General features: G+C 43.0%; 1 protein-coding gene across 2 annotated transcripts in view; it reads right to left on the bottom strand.

Annotated features, from left to right (window-relative positions):
- Positions 1-14396, bottom strand: part of PRKG1 (protein kinase cGMP-dependent 1) — a 1240511-nt gene that overhangs the window by 1073632 nt on the left and 152483 nt on the right. The gene's annotated exons all lie outside the window — the stretch shown is intronic.

The following is a 14396-nucleotide window of genomic DNA, read 5'->3' as shown; positions in this document are numbered from 1 at the left end:
ACGTGTGGAATCTAATTTAAACGCGCGCACCCACGCATGCGCGCGCACCCACGCACGCCAAACTCATGGAAAAGAGATCGGATTTGCAGTTATCAGAGGTGGGGGACAGGAGAAGAAGGAAGAAGGTTGTCAAAGTGCACAGAGTTGCCATTATACCTAAGTATGGGAATGGAATGGACAGCTTGATGACTACAGTGAACACTGCTGTATGATCCAGAGAGAAACTTGTTGGGGGAAATTTTTTTCATTCCTTTTTATTATATCCATGGGAAATGAGGGCTGTTAACTAAAACCTATTGTGGTAATCATTTCACAATATATATAAATTAAACCACCATGTTGTGTACCTTAAACTTACATAGTGATGTCAATCATTTCTTAATAAAACTGGAAAAAAATTACCAACTCAGAAGAATTTTATGTGAAGACCATAATGTTACTTTTCAGTAAATGGTAGGTAAAAAAAAAAGATGGTAATAGTATTAATTGCAGCAGCAGTAAAAGAAAAGGGGGGGGGAGTGGCGAAGGGACATAACAGAGTATATACAGCAATGACCCGAAACAATTTTAGAAGGAAATAAACAAAATGTTGGCATTGGTTGCCTTTGGTGACAGAATTATGTTTTTCTTTCTACTTTTGACTCTTTATAAAATTTTCTAGAATGGGGCATGCTTTTTCATATTGAAAAATCACTTTAAAGGCAGTTTATAAAAAGTCACTGTGCTATTTGGAGAAACAAAAATAATCTAATTTCATCCACTTCTCATTGAAACAATGACATATTTTTTGGCATATTCTTTTATGTCTTTTATTGGCATATTCAATGTTACCCTTTGCAATAGATTCTTGTTCATGTGGCTGCGTTTAAATACTAATGGTAGGGATTTTCACCTAATATAGAGACAGCCAGTTGTTAAGAACTTCAGAATAGACTATTCTAAAAGTGAGACTTTTGGGGCCCCTGGGTGGCTCAGTCGGTTAAGCGTCTGACTTCAGCCCAGGTCATAATCTCAAGGTTTGTGGGTTCAAGCCCTGCTTTGGGCTCTGTGCTGACCGCTCAGAGCCTGGAGCCTGCTTCGGATTCTGTGTCTCCCTCTCTCTCTCTCTCTGCCCCTCCCCTGCTCATGCTGTCTCTCTCTGTCTCTCAAAAATAAATAAACATTAAAACATTTTCAAGTGAGACTTTTACGTTAGTCAGGCAGGGCTTTTCAGCCATTTATTCCAGCTTGCCAAAACTTTATGCAAAACTCTGTCCCCATCTGTGACTATCATGACCTCTCCTTTCTTAATTATCTTCACCATCTCTGATGTCAGGAATGGCAGCAGCACCTTCAGAGTGACTCCTGAGATCTACTGTTCTAGGATCACATTTCCCAACACCAGGACCTAGTTGATATTCAGGAAATTAATTTAATTAAATAGTTAAATAATCTCTTTACATAAAATGCCTTTATTTTCTTTGTTTGGGTCAGAGAGTGAGGTCATCAATAGGTCCTTATTTTCTAATATCGTAACTCCTGGAGGCTATCAATCCCAGAATCCCTACCTGGGGAGCCACTGATGGCATCTTATCCTTTCGGAAACATTAATAGTGCTCCATTAAAAATCTAAGCCCTAGAAATGCCACCAGCTTTGAAGGAGAGCCCTATTCTCCCCAAAATAATTATCTCAATCCAAGGATGGGTGAAGAAAGCATTTCTCTTTTCTCTTAAGTAGGACTATTACTCTGTTTTGTGAAGACTTCAGAAATGGTGAAACCCTGAGGTCTAATGCAATCTCTTAGAATTACCCAGATTTTCCAAATGTTGACCACAAAGTCAGTGGGGGGAGGGGAACTTCAGGCTGCTGTCGCTTCTCAGATTTCTTTTGAAATGCAGGACGTCCGATCTCAAGTCTCTGAAGAAACAAAAACTGGGGGTCGTCACGTATGTGTTTGTGTCACTTCAAAACACACTGAGAAATAGGGGACCTGTGTCCTACCTGTCCTTTCACACAAGTACCATCCAATGAAACGCCTGTCCCTGAAACGTCACCAACAATCCATCTCATGCCTCTGTGTGGCGTAACCCGAAGATGTTCTTGTCAGGGAGCAATCGTGAATGCCCTGCCCCTTCATACAAGTCTCCCTTAAGTCCTTTCCCAACGAGGGCTTGAGCCACTGGGTCAATTCTTCGTCTCCCTTTGCTCCAACCTTATGGACTAGAATCGATCACAGCCTCCACCTCAGTCTCCTGTGACTCCTTCTCTTCCCTTGAGACACAGTCTAAGACACTCGCTGTACCTAAAATATGATGCTGCACGCGATGCCAGCGAGCTTGGTGATCAGTCTGGGAGCTGGGGAAAGCTGCTATCACAAGTTCCAGAAGGCGGCTATCTGCTCTCGCTCAGAGTACATATTTTAACAACAGGCTGCACGAATTCAGCAGCCTGACCTGGGGACTGTAAGAAGCAAACACAAAGATCTTGATGTTTGATCCTTCCTGTCTGCTTCTGTGTATAAACAATCCATTAACATTGTTTTTCTTCCGTGCTCCAAATGTGTGGCTTTGGAAATACAAACACCATAAAAGGAACTTGGTTATTTTGAGCTCACCCTATTGATTCGTCATCATCAAACTGTCAGCCTCTGAAATATTGGCTATATATAAATGGTGTGCTGGTAAACACCCCCTCTCCATGGGGGGGGGGGGTAAAAAAAAAAAGCTTTGGTTTGTAGCATTTGCCAATTTCCATGGTATAAATACTCCCACCATAGCCAATTTCAAGCCAATTTCAAGTCTACTAATGTAAAGTCAACCTGCTTGCAAAATTCCTGAAAATTTAACAAGCAGTTCCTATATGAGCCAGTTAAGAGTTGGCTCCAGCAAATTGCTGGATATAGATTATTTTTCTAACACCCTCAGAATTTAATGTGCCTTAATTTATAAGTGCTGAAACCAACATGATAATCCTTTCCTTCTCTAAAAATTTCATTAGGTGACCTAGTACCCCCAGATCATTTAAATGCCAGGATTTCCAGCCTTGAGTCTTCCCCACTTTCAGGTTTAGAAAATGACTTGGAAAACCCACTTCCCCTTCTACTTCTGCAGAGAAAGTTCTTGAACAGACGTGAATAGTTGATAGAAATAATCTTCCTATACAAGCTTTAGTAAAAATGGGCAATTCTAGCGAAGTGTTGGAAAATACACACCTACTTCTCTAACAAAGAAGCCGGCATTATTCACTATTAATAAACAGAGCCTCATGAGTTTTCTCAACATTAAACCAAAGGCTATTCTACACCGTGGTTATTGTGTCTTGAAGTATCTACACAGGGCTAGTGTTATTTCAAAGAGCAGGGAAGGCTGTTTAGACTGGGGCATCACGAAGGCTTCTCTGAACCGAGGACTCTATGACAAAAGGATCCAACCACGGGAAGATTGTGCAGATGACTATTCTAACTGAAAGGAAAAACACACACAAAGGCGCAGAGGTTGGAATGAGCTCGATCTGTCCAGAGGCCCAAAAGGACACCTCTGTGGCTGAAGGACAGAGCGAACAAGAAGCCAAGGGCCAGGAGAACGAGATTACAAAGGCAGGCAGGAGGCAGGTCTCCTAGGGTCTGGAACATGGTGATGACATTGCAGTGTTTTCTAAAGCTACAGGGACGCAGGGCAGGAATGGAAGAGAGATGACTGATGGGCGGTAGATCAGACATAAAACAGAAATAATACAAATGTACTTTAAGCTGTTTCTGAGTTCACGGAGGTTTTGTGCCATGTATTTCATCGATTAACGGAGGCCAAAACTGTAACTTATGACTATGTTAATAGGGAATTCTTATAGTTAAAACTCGTGGGAATCCCTGTCTCTGAAGTCCTACATTTCCTTGGACTTTGAATCACTGACGCTTGGGCCACTTATGCATTTTGGGAAAGAAAGAGGTTTCATGTCCAATTTTAGGCTGTCTTCAGAGGCCTAGAATTTACTCTCCACTCAAAGCATCTCTTTCGTTTCGCCCTGAACACACACCAGGCAATAGCAAATATGGCCAGGAGGGCCGGGCCCAGAAATGTGAGAATTATCACCCGGTCCCTCCGTTTCAAAGACTTCCAGGCACTTTAAAAAACAGTCAAAGGGGGCGCCTGGGTGGCTCAGTCGGTTAAGCAGCCGACTTCGGCTCAGGCCATGATCTCATGGTCTGTGAGTTCGAGCCCCGCGTCGGGCTCTGGGCTGACCACTCAGAGCCTGGAGCCTGTTTCAGATTCTGTGTCTCCCTCTCTCTCTGACCCTCCCCCGTTCATGCTCTGTCTCTCTCTGTCTCAAAAATAAATAAACGTTAAAAAAAAAAATGTTTTAAAAAGTCAAAGCTATTAAATTATTACTATGAGTGAAAATCAGCCAAAATGGTTTTAAAAGTGTAAAGTGTCTATAATCAGCTTTTTGACTACAGAAGCGCAAACAGGACTCTGTCCTTTTAGCTCTCGATGGTCAGCTGTAGGCTCCCAAGTCAGAAGAAGTAGTAAATGCAGTTTCAAAACTGCCCTCACCTGCAGTATAGTCTGCAGAGGGCACCTGAGAAGTCTAATCGGAAGTAAATGGACGGTTTACTCACATAAAGTCATTACAAAGCCCCTTAAGAGTTTCCAATCCCAGGAGTCACCTCGACAAGGTAACTCCATTCATCTGCTGTGAACTATCCGGGTAATTACCTGCAAGCAAGAGACACTCTTGGACTCCCGCTCTTGCCGCCCCAACAAATTACAATTCTATCTCAACAGTGGGTCCTATCTCTGGTCCAACAGCTTTCCTGCATGAGCTTTGCAGGTCTAAGCTGGCTGAGAGCTAAGAAATATCCATCAGCCCACATTGCTTAAAGACAGAATTCAATCCCGCAAAGCTACTGACCAATTTAGATATTTCCTCACAACTGAAAATCGGTTTTCAACAAGTTTCAGCCTGTATTTTCACATCAGCCAACTCTGCTGTGGCCATCTCGCTCTTGTAGCAGAAACGGTCATGAAGAGATCAAAACTATTTGCAGCATTTGGACCTAAAATCCACACACGGGGATAGCTGGGCCAAAATACATGGGAGCAACATAGTTCTTGCTGACCACTGACAGTAATCTTTTCTCAATCACCTGCATTGCAAATCATTTCCAGTTGCCATTTCCCTTCTAAAAACTATCCTGTAGTTCTAACACAGATGAGAGTCTAAATGAAATTGAGATATTATAACTCTAAGGAAAAAAAAATGCTTGGGGCAAGAAGATGGTTCACCCACAAGACCTATGCGCTCGAAAATCACTCAAGCCTCCTCGTTTTTAACTAATGCTCTGTACTTATTCAAATTGACAACAATATGAAGTCGCTCTTGAAATCACCGCTTCAATGAAAACAGATGGAGCAGACTTGTGCTAATTAAAAGAAAAGGAAATTATTGTTCTTTGTACGTGTTCACCAACTTCCAACAAGTCAATGTTAAAGTCTTCCGCTCAACTATTCAAGTCATTCAGTGCTCTAGAGATACATTTTACAGCTACTTCACACTGGTGAGCCTGACTTAAAATAGAACAGTCTCCAAAAGGGCCCAGATCAAACGCTCATCCTCCGAGTTCCTCTTTCGTACCACGGAAGTAGAACTGTGGGGTTTCACAGAAGCTCCGTAAAGCGCTTTCCGTGAGAATCAAGAAGACCGTACGCGTTTCATTACAGAATGACAGAACCATGTGGCCTCGTCTATTATGAATGAATTCTATTTTTAAAGTTTAGCTATCTAAACTGAAAAACAGAGCAACGATTAGGGAGAAAACACGTGACATATATTTATACGTCCAATCGCAATTCAACACTGTCCAACAACCGTTCCTCTCTCAAAACCCTCCAGCAATGGCGATCCCTTAGAGTTCACTCGTTTCCAAGAAGGTCAACACGATCACACCAGGAATATCCAGCAAGGTGCCTCGCCACCCCGGGTGACCTTGCCTACGGGTGCCACAATGCTCTGTGTAGCTCTTGAAAACCTAGTACCTCAAGTTATGACTGTGTGTTCTCCACGGCCGTTTCGGTAAGTTCAAGGGCATGATGTTGAAGTTAATCATCAAAGAAACCATTTTAGAAAAACCTCCTGCTGTTCAGGTGCTTCTCAGGTGAAGCTCTGGGATATGCTGCATTCTACTGTCAATTACTTGACATTTGTTTGAATTCAGCAGCAGGAAAATAACATGTTTCTCTATAAACCCTCCACCCGCCAAATATGTGTACTTTCTATTGGCTCAAAATTAGGTCTTGGGCCATTCATGACTTCCTCTGGTGCTGCTTCCAGAAAACGAGAGCCAAAGTTGGCCTTGTAACAGTGACCCTCGGGTCTTAAGGAACAGGTCATCTGTTTTGATAAACTTGGTTCAATTGCATCTCCAAACAGCTTCGCTTGCATTGGGCTTTAATCCATGAGACACACTGAGTCGGCTTAAAGGGAGATGACATATATATATATATATATATATATATAGAGAGAGAGAGAGAGAGAGAGAGAGAGAGAGAGAGAGAAATTCTTTTTTTAATAAATTTAATTTTAAAATAAATTTTAAATTTAATAAATTTAAAAACCAAACAATTACGCTCCTAGTTGTGAAAGCTCGGTGGTTTCCAAGCTTCTCAACCAGAGTGGAAAAGATTAACCAGTGGTGACAACATGAGATCACAGTAGTAGGTAGACTACGACTGCTGCTGCTGCTACAACCACTATGTATCTGGTTAATCCATGTCCCTTAGCAAGGAGCCTTATGTCACTTCAGTTCCACAACGACTTGCTGAATTTGCCACGGTGGAGCTGAGGCTCAGAGCAGCTGTATAACCAGCCCAATGTCCCCCAACTAGTACATGACAGGTAAGAGTCAGGATTTTTTTTTAAGTTTATTTGCAAGAGAGAGAGAGAGAGAGAGAGAGAGAGAGAGTGCACACACGCGCACATGAGGGGAGAAAGGGCAGAGAGAGAATCCCAAGCATGTTCTGCACTGTCAGCACAGAGCCTGATGTGGGGCTTGCACTCACGAACCATCAGATCATGACCTGAGCCACAACCAAGATTTGGAGGCTTAGCCGACTGAGCCCCCTCCCCAGGCATCCCAGTAGGCATCAGGATTTAAAGATAAACCCATGGGACTCCTAAGCCTCGCTCTACTAAACTGTGTGAGTTACAAGCCCATGACACAAAATTGTGTTGACAATGTGAATAAATTATCCCAATTATGAAATCCAAAAGCAAACATTCTTCCCATTTATCTCTACTTCTGTAAAAGTTAAGAATGCTACGGTTGGATAATATGACCCTTTATCTGCAGAGAGCACTGCACGCTTTCAAAACAATTCCCCATCTAACATTTCATCCTATTATTGCCACAAACCTGTGAAGTAGGTAGAACAGATGTTACTACTATCCCTATGTGGCAGATAAGAAAACAGAGGCTCAAAGGGGCTAGACGCCTGCCAAGTCCGTGTTGGAGATTAAAGGAGAACTCAGGGCAACTGACTTGCAGCCTGAAATCAACATGTTTCAGACCTTCCTTCATTAAGCGCACATTCATATTCTTTCTGTCTCTCTTTCTACATCTTTGATTCTCTCTGTGCCTGTCTCTCTTTCTCGTACCTTCAGCCATTGGGCAAAGACTCGATAAATCCACTGCCCCAGCATCAGCAGGGAACTGCGGCCATTTGACAAGAATTCTATAGTTTAAAGAACTCTGTGATGGTTCATTCAGGGAGATTTCCGCTCTGATCCAATTCATTCTCTACATTTGCGAAGCGTGACTATGTCTTGTGGCTTTCACAGGGAGATAACCTCTAATACAAAACCACCTCTTGAATTCGACAATGGAATTCAGCTCACTTGCTTTCTGTTTTGTTTTTATTGTCTTAAATTGTTTTGAGAGACAGAGAGAGTGAGTGGGGAGAGCCAGAGAGAGAGGGAGAGAGGGAATCTCCAGCAGACTCCATGCTCCGCACAGAGCCCAAGATGGGAGTTCGGACCCACGAACCGTGAGATCATGACCTGAGCCAAAACCAAGAGCTGGATGCTTAAACTGACTGAGCCACCCAGGTACCCCGAACTCAACTCATTTACTCCAGAGTGTTCAAACATCTGTTGTGAGCACACCCTTTTTCCCCTCTCCCTCCTTTCCTTCCTAAAAGCCTGCCTCAGATGGACTTCGTATACAAATATGAAGGGGAAAGAAAGTGTGCAAAAGTTTCCTCTTAATGAATATGACATGTTAAACATTAAATGCTTTCTAGAGACGAATTTTACGGTAGAAATCTAATATGGAGAATTTATAAACCTAGCAAAACCTGTTAATACAATGGTTTCTGTGCTCTAATTTGATAAGGTGTCTATCTTAAATTTTGGTCAAAGAAGTCAATGTAGGGAGGAAGGGAAGGAGGGAGATCAATGTGATTTTGTCACTTGAATCCACTATCTATCACCCTGTAACACACTGTCCTTTAAAAGTTTGTCCCTTTCAGTGGCAAACAGTGAATATTTATTATATTTCCAATGCAACAATTCTAGGTTCAAATTCTGCCACTGCAGGTAAATACAGATAATAGTGATTGATGGGTTTGAAACGCAACCGTAATTATCCACCAAATGATTGAAAAAGTGACCTAGAGTAGCTGCTGACATGAGCACAGTATTTATGGAACGAAGTCGTGCCTACAAATCTGAAAGCCATTCCCAAAAACGTGTCCCTTGTGAAATAAGGTCACAGTCATCAGTAAGTGAAGGACAAGAGGAAAGAGGGAAACCATAAAGAAATCTAGGCAGGCCATGAAGCCAAGGGGGTTGAGCATAATAAATAAATACAGAAGACACAGGGCTGATAACACAAAGTACACCAGAATTGCAGACCATACATTTGTAGGCACCTGATCTCAAAGTGTCTGAAGGATTCCAGCCAGTCGAAGGGGGACTTCAGGGTTTTGCCAGGCCAAGGTTCCAGAAGTCTGAAACAGGCTATAGAAGGGAGGGGAGCCGGCGGCTGAGCATCTGGGGCACTGAGTAAAAGTGGGTCTGGACATACATATCTAAATGAATTAACCCAAAGGGCAGAACTGAGCCTGAAATGTTGACCCCCGAACCCGAGGCAGCTAGATGGAACAACACGGATTTGGGGGGCAGGCGGGATGAAGGGCTTGCACAATATTCCTGGGGTGGGGGTTGCCAAGATTTCAAGGGACTCCTTTATGGAGACGTTGGGTTATGATGTACCCCCAGCTGGGAATGTGCCACCAAAGAGGAAGAAACTGCTGGACAGACCCTCTGCATACAGTACCTCCCACTTTCTACTTTTTTGTCAGTCTCTGGAACGAGAGGAACATGAACTGGACAAAGGGATGTGAAGAAGGGGAGGTCATCCATGAGGACACTAACTCTCCTCGTGGGTAGAGTTCGGATACAGGCAGAACTGCCAAGAAGAACTTCCTCGGGGTATATTTACTCGAGGTGTTTTAGACATGTCGTCTCACCTCATCCTCCCAATAAAAACTTCCAGAAACAGATCAGTTGCGCAACTTAGTAAAACGGTTGACATAACATTGCACTTTCTCCCCACAGCCCTTCTTTAAGACCCCAGGTTTCTCAGGGAGTCTTAGACAGTGGTCTGCAAGGCACCTGACCATTAGATTCGTTCATTCGTTCGTTTGCTCATTCATTTATTCATTCATCCACCAAGCATGTCTTCAGTGCCTCACACGTGACACTGGGGGCCCAGGGATGAGTGAAATAAGGTCTTTGTCTTCTCAGAGCTGTGATTCTGGTCGTAGAGGGAAGACAACACAGAGGTAAATAAATAACAGAGTTGAAAGAGAAAAAGTGGAAGCTTACAAAACGGGTCCCGAATGCAAACTAAAGAGGAACACCTATTCGGGGTCTGAAACAGAGACCTTTCTAGAAATGGAACACTTAGGCTAAGATTTAAGGATAAGATGCACCAAACACAGGAGGAGGGCACTCACAGCAAGAGGAACAGACTGTTTTCAGACTCAAGTTTGGAGAAGGTAGTTAGAGCCTTTTGAGCAGGAGAAAGGAGGGCTGGAGGTGAAATTGGGGGACGTAAGCAGGGCTGGTTTAGACGGGAGCTTGAAGACTGGAGGAAAGAACTGGAGTCTTCGTCAAATGAAAAGCTACTAACAGTGAAACGAGGTTAGCAAGTGACACAGCCTGATTTACAGTTTTAAGAGATCACTTACGGTTGCAGGGAATGAAAGGAGACAGGTGCAAGTGGGAGAAGGGAAGGAGAGCCCCGGAAAGTGCCACTGCGGTATTTTCAAACAAGACAAGAGTGACGACTCAGGTTAGGAAGGTGACGGCAGAGATGGCCAGGAATGTACGTTAAACTCAAAGTATATTTTCCAGGTAGAAGCTCTGAGACTTCACGTAGGATTAAATGAGGGGAAAGGTAGTATTTTGTTAAAATACTACCCAAAGCACTCTACAGATTCAGTGCAATCCCTAGCAAAATACCAACAGCATTTTCCCCAGAACTGGAACAAATGATACTAAAATTTGTATGGAAGCACCAAAGACCTCAAAGAGCCAAAGCAATCTTGAGAAATTAGAACAAAGCTGGAGGTATCCCAATCCCAGGTTTCAAGACACACTACAAAGATGTAGTCCTCAAAGTAACGGAGTCTTGGCACAAACACAGACACACGGGTCACCAGAGCAAAACAGAGAACGCGAAAGGAAAGCCACACTTATAGGGTCCATTAATCTGTGACAAAGGAGGCAAGATTACACAATGAGGAAAAAACAGTTGCTTCAACAAACGGTGCCGGGAAAAAGGTGGACGGTGACATGCGAAAGAATGAAACTGGATGGGTGTCTTAACACCAGACACAAAAATAAACTCAAAATGGATGAAAGACCCAAATATGAGACCTGAAACCATAAAACTCCTAGAAGAGAACACAGGCAGTAATCACTTTGATGTCGACTGTAGCAACATTAAAAAAATTTTTTTTTCACGTTTATTTATTATTGAGAGACGGAGAGAGACAGAGCATGAGCGGGGAGAGGCAGAGAGAGAGGAGGAGACACAGAACCCAAAGCAGGCTCCGGATGCTGAGCTGTCAGCATAGAGCCCGACGTGGGACTCAAACTCACAAACCACGAGATCATGACCTGAGTTGAAGTCGGACGCTCAACCGACTGAGCCACCCAGGCGCCCCAAAACATTTTTATATGTACGTCTCCCGAGCAACGGAAGCTAAAGCAAAAATAAACTATTAGGACTACATCAAAATAAAAATCCTCTGCACAGCAAAGGAAATCATCAACAAAATGAAAAGGCAACCTACTGAATGGGAGAAGATAATTGTAAATGATACATCTGACAAAGGGTTAGTATCCAAAATATATAAAGAACTCATACAGACAGCTCAGCACCAAATAATAATAGCAATAATAATAATAGTCCAATTAAAAATGGTCAGATGACCTGAACAGACATTTCTCCAAAGAAGACACATGGATGGCCAAGAGACACATGAAAAGATGCTCAACATCACTCATCATCTGCGAGTGCTGATCAAAACCATGAGCTATCACCTCACATCTCTTCGAATGACTAGAATCAAAATGAAAAGAAATAACAAGTGTTGGTGAGGACGTGGGGAAAAAAACGAACCCTCATGCACTGCTGGTGGGGATGCAAACTGGTACAGCGACTGTGGAAAGCAGTACGGAGGTTCCTCAAGAAATTGAAAATAGAAATACCATAGTATCCAGTAACTCCACTACTGGGTATTTACTCAAAGAAAATGAAAACATTAATTCAGAAAGACATAGCAGGGCGCCTGGGTGGCTCAGTCGGTTAAGCGCTGGACTTTCGGCTCAGGTCATGATCTCACGGCTCGTGGATTCGAACCCCACGTCGGGCTCTGTGCTGACAGCTCGGAGCCTAGAGCCTGCTTTGGATTCTGTATCTCCCTCTCTCCCTGCCCCTCCCCCGCTTGTGCTTTGTCTCTCTCTCTCAAAAATAAACACTGAAAAAAAGACATATGCACCCCTATGTTTACTGTAGCATCGTTTATAACAGTTGAGATGTGAAAGTGACCCAAGGGTCCACTGATAGATGGACGGATCAAGAAGATGTGGTATATATACACAAAGGAATATTACTCAGCCATAAAAAGGATGAGATCTTGCCATTTGTGACAACATGGGTGGACCTAGAGAGTATTCCGCTAAGTGAAATAAGTCAGAGCAAGACAAACACCACATCATGTCACTTATTGGTACAATCTGAAAGACAAAACAAACAAAAAACCAGAAGCAGAAGCAGATCCATAATTACAGAGAACAACATGATGGTTACTAGAGGGAAGGGAGTGATGGGTTGGGCAAAACGGGTGAAGGGGGGTGGCAGACACAGCCTTCAGTTATGGAATGAATATGCTGCAGGGGTGAAAGGCACAGCATAGGGAATAGAGTCACTAATATTGTACTAGAGTCGTATGGCAACAGACAGTAGTGACATTTGTGGTGAGCACAGCATTAAAAAAAAAAAATGTTACAGAGAACCCAACCAGCCTGGGGCCGTGGTCCACAGAGAAGCGCTCACAAAGATAATGGAAAAACACCAGAATAGGCAAGTATAGATGAGGAAAGTGATGGAAAGGAAGCATTTCAAGGAAAAGGATGGCTAACTTTTGCTGCTGATTCTCGCCAAAGGCACACTTTCCAATATGATTAGTTTTAAATCACCAGCCTTTGTAGCTCTGACATGCTTCGGTTACTCGTTACAAAGGAACATTCCGCTTTCGACTAGTAAAAGTGAGCAGTGAGTTCCATCATGCTAATTATTCTAGATCATTTAAAAATACTTTGACTGTGGCTTTATTCCTCAGACTCCTTTCAACACAGGGGTACCACAGCAACTGAAACTGCCTGGAAACAGAATCCCCTGAAAGAAAGCCAGGCAGATTTATTACCATCACCGTCATCCTCCACGTTTGAAAACACACACAGGACATGCATGCATCACACGTTCTAAGCAGACGTGTATTAAAGTCTGCAAAGATTCCTGGGGTAAGGATACAGGGAGAGAGGCTCACATTAGCAGTTTAAAAAAAAAATCGTAAATACTTTAAGAGCCTGGGTTTCTCCTCAATTATCAGAGCAAAAGTGAAATCAGCATGAATTAAATCACACTTTGACGGCCACCTTTGGAGGGAGAAGGATCCCTTGGTGTGCAGGAAATACACTTGCCAGCAACCTGACCGGATGATCCACATGAGGACCTTGGTTTACAGACTGGATTCTCATACCAAGTTCCTGCAGATAAAGAGCCCTTATGCAGAAAGGCAGACAACAGAGAACAGGAAAGTGACTCAATATTAATCATACGTTGACTCATTCGACATCGTATAAGCCTCGTTACCCTCCCCTTCATTTATTTCCTAAGCTCAGGACTGTCTTGTAAATGACACCATTCAGAGAAATGACTGCACCATGAGGATCATTAAGATTTCTGCGCTGAATGTAGTATTTAGGAGTTTGGAATGTCCGTACGGCAAAGCTTGTGCTCCTGGTTAATAAAATGAGTATCTCATTTCACTTTTCACTCTTGAAGTCATCCTCCCACGTTGACCATTCCTTACATTCATGGATAATCTTAGCCATCAAACCCAGCTAAACTTTGCAACCTTAAAAGTCTTTGAAAACACAGCGTGGGGGTGGGTGGGGCATACGAGTAGTAAGTACACACTTTTCATTCTAAATTTTAATTTCAATCTGCCTTCAGAATTGGAAATGATGGCATGCTAAGCTACCTGTCTACCCACATTCGGTTCGTGCTCGCTTGGAACTGTGCTGAACTAACGTGGACCAGAGGCTCCACTGCTCACTTGGACAAAATTTCGGCAACTACTTTTCTTATCCCCTTTGAAGCACCCCCAACCAGCTTCCAGAGTGCGTCGCGGGAACCCCCAAAATGTTAAGTCCCCAAAGTAACTCTTCCAAAGTGAACAGTCCCAAAAGTGACTTTCAACTTATCGTGGTGCCATGTCATACCTCCTGCAAAATCCAATTCCGTTTGTTCTCACAGCATGTAATCACCAACCTTCTCTTGCATGATTTCTTTAACTAATAAGCCTTAGCTCAACCTTCAGTGATGTCTTACTTAAACTGCTATGACCTTTTCTCCTCATCTAATATCAAATGGTCCCCAAGGACATCATTCCACCTTGTTATCCTGAAGTTGTCACCCAAATTGTCATAACATAAATCTATCCTAAACCACACCCCTGACTCACAAACTCCAACCTCGAATCCCAACCTTGAGATTTTTGATGATCACTTGCTAATTCACTGGGTTCACCGCAAATTTGTTGTCTTCTATTTCTTTCCCTATTGC

The sequence above is a fragment of the Acinonyx jubatus genome, chromosome D2, assembly GCF_027475565.1.
Source record: "Acinonyx jubatus isolate Ajub_Pintada_27869175 chromosome D2, VMU_Ajub_asm_v1.0, whole genome shotgun sequence".
Taxonomy (NCBI): Eukaryota; Metazoa; Chordata; class Mammalia; order Carnivora; family Felidae; genus Acinonyx; species Acinonyx jubatus.
This window is presented reverse-complemented; position numbering and strand designations above follow the sequence as displayed.